The sequence below is a fragment of the Danio rerio genome, chromosome 20 (genome assembly GCF_052040795.2).
Source record: "Danio rerio strain M-AB ecotype USA chromosome 20, GRCz13ab, whole genome shotgun sequence".
Taxonomy (NCBI): Eukaryota; Metazoa; Chordata; class Actinopteri; order Cypriniformes; family Danionidae; genus Danio; species Danio rerio.
This window is the reverse complement of record NC_141040.1, coordinates 3,138,528-3,153,743: the sequence shown is the minus strand read 5'-3', so window position 1 is coordinate 3,153,743 and position 15,216 is coordinate 3,138,528.

Sequence of the window (15,216 nt, the reverse complement as noted above, 5' to 3'; positions counted from 1 at the left end):
GGGTAGGCCTACTCAGGTTTTTAAAGATCTGGAAGCAAATACACATCAAATTTGACCCACAAATTCTATATTTGCATCATCAGACTTAAAGACAACTAATGCAAATGTACAGATTTAGAAATAGAGTTTGACTTTCTAGTCTTTGTCCCATTTGAATTAAAACCAATTTATAAATAATTAACTTATTATATATATATATATATATATATATATATATATATATATATATATATATATATATATATATATATATATATATTCTATAATTGGGTACGCTTGGTGGTTCAAAAATTAAAGGAAATAAAGCTATTTATATATCTCAGTTTTTTTGGGTGTGTTACCTACTGTCAAAACTGTTACTCTAAATGGGTAAGATCTGTGTGTTAGATGTAAGTGTGTGTGTGTGTGTGTGTGTGTGTGTGTGTGTGTGTGTGTGTGTGTGTGTGTGTGTGTGTGTGTGTGTGTGTGTGTGTGTGTCACATGTACAAATACTAATGTACCCTTAATTATTGAATGACCAGTGTTTTAAAGTGTTTGGGCTATTCAGTAACACTTCTCCAATTCCAGCTTTAGTTTAAAGATTAAGCCTAAAAAATGATGTTCCAAAATCTTTAGCAATTATGATAATATTTATTTAAAAAATGCATTATAAAAGGTGTGGTAATAACATAAATCTGTCATATGCGTTTACACAGGAATGGCAGCCAGTGAAGTGGAAGGCCAGAAAACAGACGGTTCAAAAGAACTGTCAAAATTTCCAGAGACACACCAATACTGACTCTTCAGAAGAGAACAGTGGCAAGCAAAGTCCAGACACTAAATCTGAAAAAGACAGGAGTATTGCGGTTCCCAGCAATAGGGACAAAATTTTAAATCAACATGAAAGGAAAATGTAACCAGGTTACTAGTGAATAGAAACCAATAGCCTAAATTGAAGTGCAGACTTTATATATATATATCAAGTACTAAAAACAATATGATTTATTAACAAGTTATATAATTGTAAAAATAAGTAGATTATACATTATAACGTTTTAAAAGGGATTTTAATACTGAAAGTTAAATGAGATCGTGCTGAGATGACGTCATCGCGCGTCCGCGATAGCGCCATTTTACACCGTCGAATGTTCGCGAACTCTCTCTTTCCATGCGAAACTCCGACGCGAGCGGACGCTAGCCGCTGCTTCGAAAGGTTTAAATGCCTCATCTAGAGCGAGAATTGTCGTAAGTGTGTTGATAATAGTGAAAGTAATAGTCAAATAAGCGGAAGTGATATAATAGGTTGATAACATGTTATGTTTTTAATGTAAATTATACGATCTGAACATTAGCATTAAGTTAAAGGTAAACAGTGCCTGTATTTCTATCTAAAGCATCAGAGAAGCCAGATACAGTCGAAGTGACAACTTTTGAATGAGTTTTATCAAAAGTGTTGTTGTACATGTAAATGAGTTCCCTGGTAAGTTAATATATTTTTTTCCTGTCTTTATTATCATTCACATGGAGTGTAAATTACTGTGCTTTATCAAATTCTTTAATTTTAAGGTTACATAAGCCAAAAAGGGTGAAACATAAATATAACCTTGTTATTTGGGGAAAGAAAAGATGTTTATTTGTATGACAGACATAAAAAAGAAACACAAGTACATGGCAATTGAGAAAAAGATATTTATTGTTCAGATAAATGTCACAAGAAGACAATTTGTTACTCAAAGTGATGTTATAATATGCTAGCCATATTATTTGAGTTATACTGTGTTTTATTAGAAATTGTATTCATACTGAGCAGTGTGTTTTATAGCACAGCTAAATGATGTTTTTCTGGCTTTTTGTTTTAAAGACTAGGTTTTTTTTCTCTTTGGTTTTTTTCATCCTGGATCAGCATAACTAAAAAAAAAATTCTTCTTTCATTTATTTTTTTCTTCTCATTGCACTTGGAACTGGACACAAACTGATTTAGGGTCACCTTTCAAACGACAGAATTTACTTGGTTTATGAATGAGTTTGTGCTTCAATATTTACTTTCCTGTTTGAAGTCTGTGTATATGGTTTGGAGTGTTTAAAGGATTATTTGGTTTGACTAAATGAGTTTTATGCAAGAGTAAAACAAATTAGATTTACATTAATTATTAGTTCAAAATTTAGTTAAACTAAAATTGAATTGACCTTAGAGTAGCCATAACCATCACTTCCCTGAAATAGAAGAAACACACGTTAGTGAAACAATTAAACTCTCTTGCTTCGGTCAACTTTTATTTATTTAGTTGGTTGGTTTTGTCTAAACACAATACATTTTCTTCTTACCTTAACCTTTGTTTTAATTTGTCCACTGCTTTTGAACTCACTCTTCATGGGCAAACCTTATTTTCTGATTGAACTGGTCCAATTACTTTGCTCATACTATCTAAATTTACTTAAATTCTATACCATAAGTATATGGGTTAAAAAACATTGTAAAAAAAAGTTAAACCACTTCAAGAATCTTCACATTTAAGACAGATTCTTTCTACAAATTGTTCAAAACCAAAAATCCATACTTTACCCACTCTTTTAAATATCAACACAATTGAATCTGCTTCCAGCAGAAAAAAGAATGTGTATTTATGTTGTATGGCAGTGTGCTCATTCCCTTCATGCCAGGCCAAATACACATTCACTTGCAAAAATATACCTGATGACAAAGCCAAATTTGTAAGAATATCAATATATAGCTTAAACACAAACCAACCAAGAAGGAAAGCCGTCCATGTACCTTAAAAGAGGGAAAATTGCCAGACTCATTCATGATACGAGTCAACATCACTATCAAAGGCTACAATCAACATCAGCAGTAGAACCTCTACCAGGTAACTTAACTCATTGCCTAAACAAAATATAATAAAAGAAATAAGTGCAGGGGTAAGAAAAAAAAGAAAAAAAGAAAAAAAAACAATGCCTCCATAACCACACATTAAAGAAAATGCACTTAATTCAAAGTGAATTAAGAGAATGTGACACCACCTACCACAGAATTCCTGGGTACATCCAACACCTAGGCATCGATCCTTTCAGTGTACACAAAACACTGAAACATCCATAAAAATTCTGCAGAAGAAGGCTCCAGTTACACTTTATCTGGATGCTACAGGTGGGCTGGTGTCCAAAGAGGCCTGCAAGCCAACAAAGGTCCTCTACTACTTACTGGGAGTGGTCAGAATACACCTCCTCTCCCAGTGTGTGAAATGGTTTGTAATGAACATTCCATACCACCAATCGCTTTATGGTTAAAGGGCCATGAAACCCCCTCGTTTCAGCAGGGTGTTTTCACACCTCTACTTTGGAAAAAGTCAGAAAAGGGGGCGTGTCCAGCTTTGTTTAGGGGGGAGTGTCGGAGGAACAAAAATGGGATGGTGTGGGAGTGTCTATTTGGGTACGCGCGAGTTTCAGAGTACACACACACACACACGGGAGAAAGTGATGGTGTTTAGCTGGACATCTGTAGTCGAATTATTTGCCAAATTATTAAATGGTGGACTTTAACTGTAGTTTGGCTCTTTTAATTAGGGAATTCATTCATGTCCCTCGCGACAAACGAGATATTTGATTAGAGGAACTGCTCTAAGCGTGTATTTTTCATGCAAGGTTTGATACCGCACGGCGAATGAAAGAAAAAAAAACTCCGCATTTCCCGGAAACTTAGATGCACACGGCAGGTAGCGTCAGAAAGCCGCGTGTGTTATTCCGGTCACTAAATGCGGTGAAAATCCTACACAAGGTTAAAGTTTGGTTGTGGTGCTAACATGTTTACACTCGGTGCAATAGTTAACTTAGTTCGATACAAACAAACTGAATAAACAAATAGCACTGGTTGCTTACTTACCAAATCTGTAGAGACAGGACAATCACCAGCAACTAGAGCCGCGTCTTTATTAAGAGAATACTATAAGCGAATCCGGATCTCAGCGTTTGCAGATGAGAACAGCTCTCAGGTTAACAATAATCCTCCTTAGACACGGAAGTTATTGTTGTCGAGCGTCGCGTACACTGTTAATCCACACGTGACTCCAGCTGAGCTCTCACAGAGAGAAAATGAAAACAAAACTTAACTGTAGCAAACTATAAAAGCAACACTTCGCGCTTGTTTTGCCAACACAACGTGGCGTCTCTGTCGTCTAAACACTGTGACAGTAATGAATATAAATGAAGTTATACAATAGAGCGCGCTGATTGGTTTGAACCAAGCCTTACTCATGCATTAATGCATCACACTGTAAGACGTAATAAGACACACTCTGGCACAGACGTCCAGTCTGCACGCTGGAATACACGCTATTATGTCATGACCGTGACGCAACTTCAAAAATTCGTTTCAAACCGGAAGTACGAATTTACTTGAAATAACGCAAAAACAACCAATTTACACATTTTAGTGAAATATAGGTGTCCTAATAGTGTTTTTAGCAGTGTGGGACACATATACGACTGTCAACAGCTCAAACACATGTGTTTTGGTGTTTCGTGACCCTTTAATGCAGTTTGCTCAAAATACACCAAATAGAAACTGACCACATTTGGGCACTAATACAGAATGTTCTGTCATTTAACAAAGAGGATATCGACAGTTATCTGGACAGGTCCTACCATATTTGCTTGGGTAAAGGAAAATGGGAAAGCATTAAACAACACACTTTTCTTCACCTGTGCCCTGCTCATGTGCTGACAAACATCCGACAAGCTGTTTATAGGCCAAACAGAGGATAACGGACTTAGAGACTTCATTACTTTTTGTTCTGTCCAAAATGTCAGTTCGCTTGACAAATCTAGGAACTTCTTCAAACCTCTTTGCACAGTCCTGTCAACTTGCAAATGCACAACAGGTGTCAAAGAAAGTGCATTTTCTGCAATTCTTCATTTCAAAAAACACTGAGGGGCCCATTGAAGAGCCAATCCTGGAGGACTGGGGCATGGAGCAGTACATGGAAAAAATCATGGATCTAAAAACAATTGTGGGGAGACCACCATTTACCTTAAAACAGAAATGAACACACATCACACGAGGTACTGTCAGATGAGGACAATAAATAATACTGTCCAGGAATCCTCAACTTCTTTTTATTTTTTGACATTTACTTGGAAATCTTTCTTTTTGTAGAGAGGTCTTATGTTGGAAGATCTCGATAGGTAGGCTTTGGATGTTCCAAACTAAGACACTGCCAAAAAGCCTGAAAAGACCAGGGATACAAACTGCCATGTGGAGAAGTCGTTTGGCATTGATAAAAATTCAATCATTAAAAAATGCATCAGACCAAATGCATTTGTGAGGCGGATGTACGCATCACTCCAAGCTAGATACAAGGAACACACCATAACCTGCCCCCCAGAATGGCTTTTAAGACCACTGGCCAAAGATCTTTACCAATGTCACGAGCCCTAGTCAAAAAAGAAAAATAGGCAGAGTCAAAACAACCAAATCAAAGTTTTATTCTACTCCAGATAATGTACCAGCCCCCAGAAAAAGATGCAGAGGGATGAGATTAAATTACAAGTAAAGACTCTTGAAACCAGATCAGTACTGAAGCCATCTGAAATGCCATCTGAAGCAAAGTGCATTTCTGTGGGATGAGGTGGTACAAATAATATTAATAACAACAATGGAGCAGGTGAAACAGTGGACCAGAGCAAAATATCTGGCCGAAGGGAGGTTATAGCAATCTGCTGTGGGAACTTCAGCTGATGATCAAGGTCTGCTCTTTACTCCCAGTTACTTCCAGGTGACAGCAGAGACCATCTCTTTGTGGTGCTCCTAAGCGCCTCACCCTCTTCCCCCACAAACTGGAAAAGGCCATAAGATGTTGCTGGTGTGGCCCTGTTGGCCAGTCTGCAATGCTAGTTTCTGCAGCACCTGGTCGTGACGCCATCTGTATTGTCTTTAACTCAATGCTGCCTTGCAACTGGCCAGGATATGTTGTAACCTTTAATTTGGATGGCCACAGAGCTGGCAGTTTTCCTCTGCGCCATACCAAATTTGTGTGTAGACCCATCTGATTTGGCTTTAGCAAAAACATATTTTGTTGTACAGAATGTTTTTTTTCCTGCATCCTGTGCTTTAGGAGAAAAATCCATTGCTCTTGTCATCTCTTTGGTAAGCAGCACTGGAACTTTTTGCCCAGTGCCCTGAGAGGCACTGCATTACATTGTCATTTGGGGCCTATGTGTTTTTATTTTCATACAGTATGTCACACGTAGCATTTTAGCTGCCTCACCTTGTTGTCTCCGGTTAAGAAGAATCATTTGCAAGAGGATGCCTTCACTTAGCATGGTGTATGCTTTGGGATCACAGCCGTCTATCAGTTCCTCTCTGGCGGGTTCCTCCACAGACTTTGAGTATTTTTAAAGTAATATAGCATCTTCAGTGAGAGGGATCATTTCCGTTATGTTCCACATGTTTTCTTCTAGGTTTTTACTTGCCCGATGTGAGACATAGTGGTTCCATTCAAAGCTCACTAACCCTAGGAAGCTTCTGACTCTGTTTGCAGCCATATTGTCTTCTGTTTTTACGTAACGGCCAATCAAGATATCACCAACTGTTTTTAGAGCATCGCTAAGTTTTAGAGCAAGAGATGGACGATCATAGCGGCTTTTTAGCAGCATCAACGGCCAACTTTAAACATTGGTGGAATCAGGATTTCCTCAAGATTTTTCCTTCGCTTTTAGTTTTTGGCAGCAATCACAAATCTCCCCAACTCCCTCATTTTCTGACTGACATAACCATCTTTGGATGGATCGCTACCATGCTTCTCCAACAATCTGTCACCCTACTCACAAATAAGTGCATCTGATTTTACTTGATGAGATCTCATCATGCGACATCTCCTTTCTGTATTTCCTTGACAGGAAGCTGCATCTTGAATTCTTTTTCTTTCCCAGATTCTTCCAGAGGGAGGCCATTTAAATTTTTGCAGGAAATCAAATGCTTCTAGAGCTCATGTTTCCTAAAAAAATGCATATATACCCTTGTCCTCACTACAAGACGGTTGTATTGTGGCTTAAGTCACCTTTAAATCGAAACTGATCCAACAACATGCAAAGTTTCTTTGAATTTTCGGATAAGCATGTTGCCCTAGCCACATCTTCCTCTTTATTGTGCCTCCTCTCTAAGTGGTGTGCTATTTTACTTTGAGGTATTTAAACCATAAATGCAGTTATGTCTTTGTCCCATTTCCTTTTCTCTCCCTTCTGGCATGTCTTCACTGTTATTTTAGACCTATCCTTCACCTTCTGGTCATCTCCCTCATCCATGTCATGCTCCAAATCAACAGCATCACCTTCAAGTTCATCAGCTTTCTGTGTGAAGAAAGTATTTTTCAGAAAATCATCTTCCATGCTGCACTCTTCATTGAGCTGAGGGCAAATAACCACTTCCATAACTGCCTGACTGTGATTAATCAGTAGCTTCAAGACTCTCTCAAAACATAGAAAGTGCAACCGAGTTTGGAGCATCCAACCAAATCTGATTGAAACGTCAAAGTTACAGTACTGAAGAATTTCTACACCTCTATTGCACTCAGTTTCTATTATATTGTGTGTCCATTGTATGTCATTAACACTTAGTTAATGACTTAAGGTAATGAGTTTGAGTTGAGTTAATCCGTTACCTGCTCGTCATCCTCATTTCTCTTAGCCTGGCCATTGTGGTGACGGTCTCTCAGTCTCTTTCTGTCTTGATCTTTCTCTGACATTAATAGACTCTATGCACGGTCTCTTCCGTGTTTGCAGTTAGCCTGCATGTCAGCTTCCGGTGCAGCACGCCGATCACTTTAACCCAATGGTGCAGGTGAGGATGATAGATTACCCTTGCTGTTTCTAAGAATTTCCTTAGATTTTCGTTAAGGACATTGAATAAATCATGAGACAGAGAGATTTCACAACAAAGAAAAGGTTTAAATTCTACATTTTGAGTTACATCCATCATTTTGAGGGTATTATCATGCTAATCGAATCGCAATTAAACGTTAGCCGTGTCCGTTTCTCACAGTTCATATCGATTTTTTTTTAATGTTGTTTTAATTACCTGAATAATTTCTATGCTTTCATCCAATTATCTATTTACATATATGAACATTGTGTGCTTAATATCCATAAGTATGAACTAGTAATAGTTATTAACTGTACTGTAGGTTATAGTTTCCAGGATTCCTGTAAGGATGGAGCGACAGGAGAGGTCAGCGCAACGTGTTTCAGGTCGATGTAGTCAGAAAAGCTGCATAGTTTGAGTGGGAGGTTATTTATTCTCAGGATGACATGATGATCCAGCTCATCTATAAAGACATCAAAATGTTTCAGAAGAAGTTAACCATTTATTTTCTTTAGCTTTATTTACTTTTATCTGTGAAAATGACTACAGATTTGAACAAACAACTTCATATTTAACAATTGTTTAATGTTGTATTTTTACACATCGCTGTAAGGAAATTGTTTAACATTGTGTCAGATTCTTTATAGTTATACTGCAGTGCAAATGTCTAGTTGCATATTTAAGGTTTTTACCTTGTTCAAAATGAGTTGGAGGTGGTATCCCATTCATTACATTTTTGTGACTTGAAACAAATGCAATTTGCATTATACTTGTATTTTTTTATTAAAAACATTCATTTTAAAAAAGGCTATCATTAAATGTAATTAAACACAACCGGTGCTTGAGCATCACTTGGGGTCTGACGGTAGTTGACTGCCTGATTTTTTTGTCGAAAGACACAGGTGGTACATTTGATGGAGGTAAGCAGTGCATAAATCTCTATGCACTAAAACCCTGCTTATTTACACCTGCAGTGCAAGTATCTAAAGCAGGGGTGACCAACCCTGTTCCTGGAGATCGACCTTCCTGCAGATTTCAGTCCCAACCCATATTAAACACACCTGCCTGTAATTATCAAGTGCTGTTCAGGTCCTAATTAATTGATTCATGTGTGTTTGATCAGGGTTTGAGCTGAACTCTTTAGGAAGGTCGATCTCCAGGATTTATATTTACATTAGTGCAGAGCAATTGTTCACTCAAATTGTTCTGTTATACATGTTTAAATGGTTTTGTTGAAAATTAATGTGTATTATATTGACAACTTTATGTTGCCTGCAGTGCAGCCAACAACATAGAAATTGTACAGTGTGTGTTTATATATATTTTTTACATGCATAAATTTAGGTTGATCATCTACTCATTAATCTTTAGCTCAAGCTTTTACTAATGCGCAGAAGGCAAATCATTGTTTACATCTGGTTGATGCTCGATGTAATAGAAAGAGACGATGACTGTCCAGCTTGTGTTGCTTCATGCTGCAAGATGAGATGCTTAGTGTGAACCCTCAGCCTTGCGATGGATGGTGTCTCCCTCACAGTTGCTCTTACTTTAACGGCACCTGACCAAGATTTCAGATTTGGCTTTGGACTGTTTTTGATTTTGCAGTCTGCCAGTGAGTTCCTACAACCTACATAATAATATTGGTTTGATATCTAATAAGAATGGTTTGATTTAAAACTAGAAGCTTAGAGAGCTTGGTTAGCAAAAATGGTAATGTTTTAGTAGCATTACAGTGGTAATAGGATGATTATTTGTTTTGTTATGTCCTTCCTTCCTATAACTGGTCATAAAAGCCATAGCAAAGCAAATGGAAATGATACAATATCAGAAAAAAAAATTATGCTAGCGAATAACCAAAATGTGCTTCCACAAAATGCGTATGATAAAGAAGAGGATGATGAATAAAGAAGAACCATGCCCTGGGTGTAACCGCAATCTCAGAAAGGGCAACTCTCTATGATACGAGTATCTGAGCTGAATATCAGCTTGTTATTAAGTTTATTGTTGGTATACTTGAACCGTGTGTATTGATTATGTATGTTTATTCTTTGATGTATGCTAAATAACTGACACACACAAGCAAGTGCAGAACCTGATGCACGCTTAAGATTAAAATACTATTTCTTTTGATATAGTAGTAAAATAGAATTGAGTCTGAATTTAAAATTAAGAAGTTTCTGTTCAAATGTTGTGATGTCCATGGCAACTTTTTTGTGTAGAGGAGCTGCATCTCTCTTTTACAATCCCTTAAGTTTCATCTTTGCAACCTTTTCTCTACGTCTTCTATTAATCAAAATTATTTTGGCAAGAGTTGGTTTACGAAGATCTCCATAGGCTTGAGGGGATGACAACAATTTTAGGTTTTCTGAAATTAAATTAGCAACCTTTTCCAGATGTTTGTGAAGTTTTTGAAGATCTTCTGTGAATTGGAGGGTAGATGGTTTGTTGAAGTGTTTTTCGTGGTTAAAGCTCTGTGAGATACCAGTTCTGACTGCTCCACATCATAGTTGTGTAAAAGACTAGACTGACTTCATGCCTTTATCATCTTCTGCCATCAATGCTCTAGAGTGAATTTTGTCACAGAAGGAGTCTTCTGCCTTTCCTAATCTTCTGCCATATGCAATCATTCTTAGTTGGATCCTGGCCATGTAGGAGGACAAAAGTCACTCCTCACAGCAGCAGAAATGTCATCATCCTTCAACCCTATCAACAATTTCCAAGCCCCCTGGGATACCTGTTGACACAGAGCTGATCCAGACATTAATGCTAAAGACTAGACCTCCTGGCTGTTCCCAATCTACCAATGGCTTTGACAATTTCGTACATTCTGCCACAGATTTCTCCGCAGAAACATTGCTTTACAATACACACAATCAACATAACATTTGGGATTATTTTTTTCCTCCATTGGTTCACATCTTAATTTCAATAATCCTGTACCACTTGATAGAATGTCTATATGTTCCTAATATCCTTTGTTTCTAATATTGCCCAGCAATGGACTGGAAATGCCAAAGCCCAAGAACATCTAAATTTGTTGTAAGTGGCTTACACATTTTCTGTGTGGTTTCCTACATATGTAATAGTAATTTATGTGACCTGAAGTGGACAAGTTTGAAGACTGAATGAAAGGATTTTCCCCAGTTTCTGTGGTAACTTCAGCAGACGTGTCCTACTGCATTGTATAGGCTGGCTCATTTGGTAGTGAACCTTAACCTATTACTTTTGTTGACAGTCAATTATGACAAGCAAGCAAAGGTTTATCTATATAGCACCTTTCACAGAATGTTTTTCAAAAAGTCAATAAATTAAAGTTAATTCAAATACATATTCTTCTCCCCCTTGATAAAACAAAAAAATCTATGAGTTCTAGTCATCTGCTACTTACATGAGTTTACCAATAAATTTTACATCCCAAAGAAAGAAAGATACAATTGTGTCCCTCCGGGTGTCCGGCCTCCTCTTCTTTTCCTGTCCAGGAGAAGATAACGCAAATATTGTTTATGCACAAAGGTCGCGCGTGATTTTGGATATTTCACATTTAAAGTGTATGTTTGCTTTAATGTTTTCTTGCTGATAGTTGTGTGTGCTTTATGTATGCAAGCAAGTGTATTTGTTGTAGTTTGGCATATAATAGAAACATTGTAGCGTGGGTAACGTGTGTAATTACCAGTATTTTATAAAGTCTGTAATGTTTGTGTCAAACTACTAGAGCTATAAGACTTCAGAAAACATTGGTTTATTCGATAAAACAGTTTCTTCAAATAGTAGTTCATTACAAGGCTTCATTAAGTTTTCTATAATTTTAGTGAATTATTATTTCCAACGCATGACAACGGATCCTCCCTTCTGTGGTTGTAGACATCCAGGGAAAAGGGACGGGTGGTCTCGCTCAGTAGCCACAGCCATTGGACAGTCGCAGTTTGGGCCAGACCAAACTCTGCCCCCTATAAAACTCTGATGATGTAAAGTTTTTTTGCTTCACAAAAGGGGTTCAACGCACTTTAGGTTACACTCTTTCTGTCTTTACAACATGCCTGCCAGACATTGCTCTTAAAGAAAAGAATAATTCGCTATTGTTAGAGCCATAAAGAGCACTAAGAGATTTGTAATGTTTTTCTATAATATTATATTATTTGTATTGAGATACATAGTTATTGCTACTTAATACAGCATTTAATATATATATTTTGGGATATAATATTATGTACATGACATTTCATATGTTCAATAATGCCATACGTCATATGTATGCATAAGCAACAGGGAAAAAAGTTTAGAAAGAAGGAAGGGGCTTGATGGTAGACAGTCTTTTGACCGTTCTTCGAAACCATATTTATATTAAAGCTTAGTAAAAGTGTAAATAGTTCTTATGTTAGTTTTTTGATTTTTGTTCCTGACAAGCAAAAAGTAAACTGTTGCATTGCAAGTTTTTTTGTTTTACACGTCAAATCTTTTGTGCCGAGTCCCTATGGAAATGGGGAGAACTAGAAGAAATAGATCGCCATTACAGCTATAGCCTGCGTCTGTCCGTTGTAACATCACTACAGTAATGATGCCCCGTTCACAGGAGCTTAAGCTGCTTCCGTGTATGTTCACACCTCACACAAACTCAGTCTGACCCTGTTCTGCTAGTATAACTGCTTTCCCGTGAACACTCAGACGCTGTCTTCCAGCACATTTCTTGCTGAAGCTGCTGTGGATCAAGCTCTGTGAGGGCCGCTAAAAGAGCGAAGTTAAGGAGTGGTTTTGTTTTGATATTCCTGACACAGCTCGAGTTTTCTCAGGTCGAGCACTCGTTTTCTGTCATTGTGTGTGTGCCTGCGAGAGGAATACACATTCCTTAGGCAGACAACGAAGCTATCAAAAAGCTTCCAAAATTGATGTGGTGTTTATTTGAGTTAATGTATGCTTGTTTTATATTTGTTATAAATTTAAATAATTGTGTGTCCCTGGAATTAATGTCCCCCTTGTTACTTTAATGATGTATATGCATACAGACTTTTAATTTCAGCTCCAGTTAATTGTTATACTATAGAAAATCGCCACGTTTGAAATCTGATTTCTCAAAAAAAAAAAAAAATCATACGATTTCGTATCTGATACGATATAAAGTGGGTATCAGACCAAACAAGAAGCACTGCATTAAATTCTATTTTTTGGCGCCATGTCTTTAAAATATGGAAATTTATTTAACCCCAGTATTTTCAATGTAATTTCTGCACTAGCCGGCTGCTAATGATGGCGCCTTTAAACGGTCTTTCGTCTCTTTTTACGCTTTAACAGCCAAATGAAAGCTTAAGTCTATTTAACTGATTATATTTGATCTACATTACAATTTCAATGAGGTAAAAGAAACCTTATAAAATTTAAAATAGTCACATAATAAAGCTTTCACAGTCACAGTCTTATATCTGTTATGGTTGTGTCATGTCATTGTTGTGCCGTGTTCCATGTGCTTTCTGTTTGCATCATGTGATTTCTTTGTCCTGTTTCCCGCTGTTTCTTCATGATTATCAGTTCCACCTGTGTGTATCTCCTGTTGGTAATTTGTGTAATCGTGTCATGTGTATTTAAATCCCCTTTTTCAGGTTAGTCTTTGGCTAATCTTTCTAGAAACTGCTCCATGAATGTTATTATAGCCAGAGGTAGACTGGTATGTGTTAGAGGAAAATAATAAGGCAAGACATAGCATCAATCTGGAAAGAATAACCAAGAGGTTGAGGAAAAATATAAAGGATACACAAAGATATTTACAGAGAGCAAAGAACCCAGAAACTGGAGTGTCTGGTTAGTGGTAATCATACTGGGAGAAAATATAGGAATAAATAGAGGGACATCTGATAGCTCTGTTAGTAGCAGTGAGATGGGTAGAAATGATGGGGCAAGTCAAAGTCTTGGTATGTTCAGACTCCTCTTCAGCTCTTGCAAGTCTTTTTTTTTTTTTTTTTTTTTTGTCTCAAAGTCAACAATATATTTTGTTTGGAGTACTCCAGTGTATAAAAAAGGGAAAGGTGGTGAAGTTTATGTGGGTTCCAGGTCATGAAGGGATAAAGGAAAATGAAATGGCTGATAGAATAGCAAAATGTGTAAACAAAAGCTAATGTAAAATGCAAATAAAGGTTAGTAAAGCAGAGATGAAAAGTCTAATATGGCTAAGAATAAATCAAGAATGGCAAGAAAAGTGTGACAGAGAAAAAAAAAGGGGGAATTTGTATCAAATTCAAAAGGTTGTTAGACACGAGAGTCAGTTGTGGCATCTGACGTTTGTTTAATAAAAACTCATAAATTGATAGAGAAGTATGAAATTGGACTGTGTGAAGGCTGTAGTGAAGAGGAGTCAGTAGAACATGTGATGCTAAAATGCAACAGGTACGACACACAGAGAGAGGAAATGATCTAAGGGATATGGGGATTCAGGAAACAAAGGACTGAGTTCAGACCAGAATACTCCACCCAGTCGAAGTTATTGAGAGAAACTGGTATTTATGGTAGGATATAAAAAATATAAATTAATTAAATTACAATGGAAGGTAAAGGGAAGAGTCAGATATAATTAAGTATTGGAAGTAATAGAAGAAAAAGTAGGAGTAAGTGTATTGTGGTGGTTAATATTATTGATCATTATTACATAAGGTGAGGGGTGTGTATGAGAAAGGGTGGGAAGAAAAATCCTAACCTCTGATCCACTCCATTTATTTCTAAAGCTCTTTCAACAAATCACAATGAGTACCAAAGTGCTGTACATAAAACACATCCAAATATACACAAAACACAAACTTGCATCACATGATTAAAAACTAAAGAAAATAAGTGTATTCAGTAACCTTTGAGAAGACTCAAAAGTTGGAGCTGTTCCTAAGGAGAGTGAAAGATCGTCCCAGAGTCTTGGAGCTGCTACTGAAAAAGCTCTATCACCTCCACAAGCGTGATTGTGGAACTGTCAATTAGAGATTATTTTTAAAGTGAAGAGATCTCCCAGGTTGGTGTATATTAATTAGCTCAGAAAAATACTCAGGGGCTAGACATACAACAGTACTTTTGTACTGAATTAAACTGGATTGGCAGCCAGTGTAGAGAAACCAGTACAGGTGTAATGTGTGTGTTTTTTTTTTTTTTTTTTTTTTTTTTTTAAATAAAAAAAAAACTAAACCTGCGAAATTGCATCACAGGACTGCAAAAGACCAATCAAAGACCAAAACATGACCTCAGTGTACAGAAATGTGATTATGGATAAATTGCTCACTTCTTTAATCATCTTGTTTATCCTGCCCCTTTTTACAGTGCCATACGAGAGAATTTAGCATGCTCAAACTCTAGTGTGATTGCAGCATTACATATATCACTTGCTACTATCTATGCAGAACTCAGGGTGCTTTTAC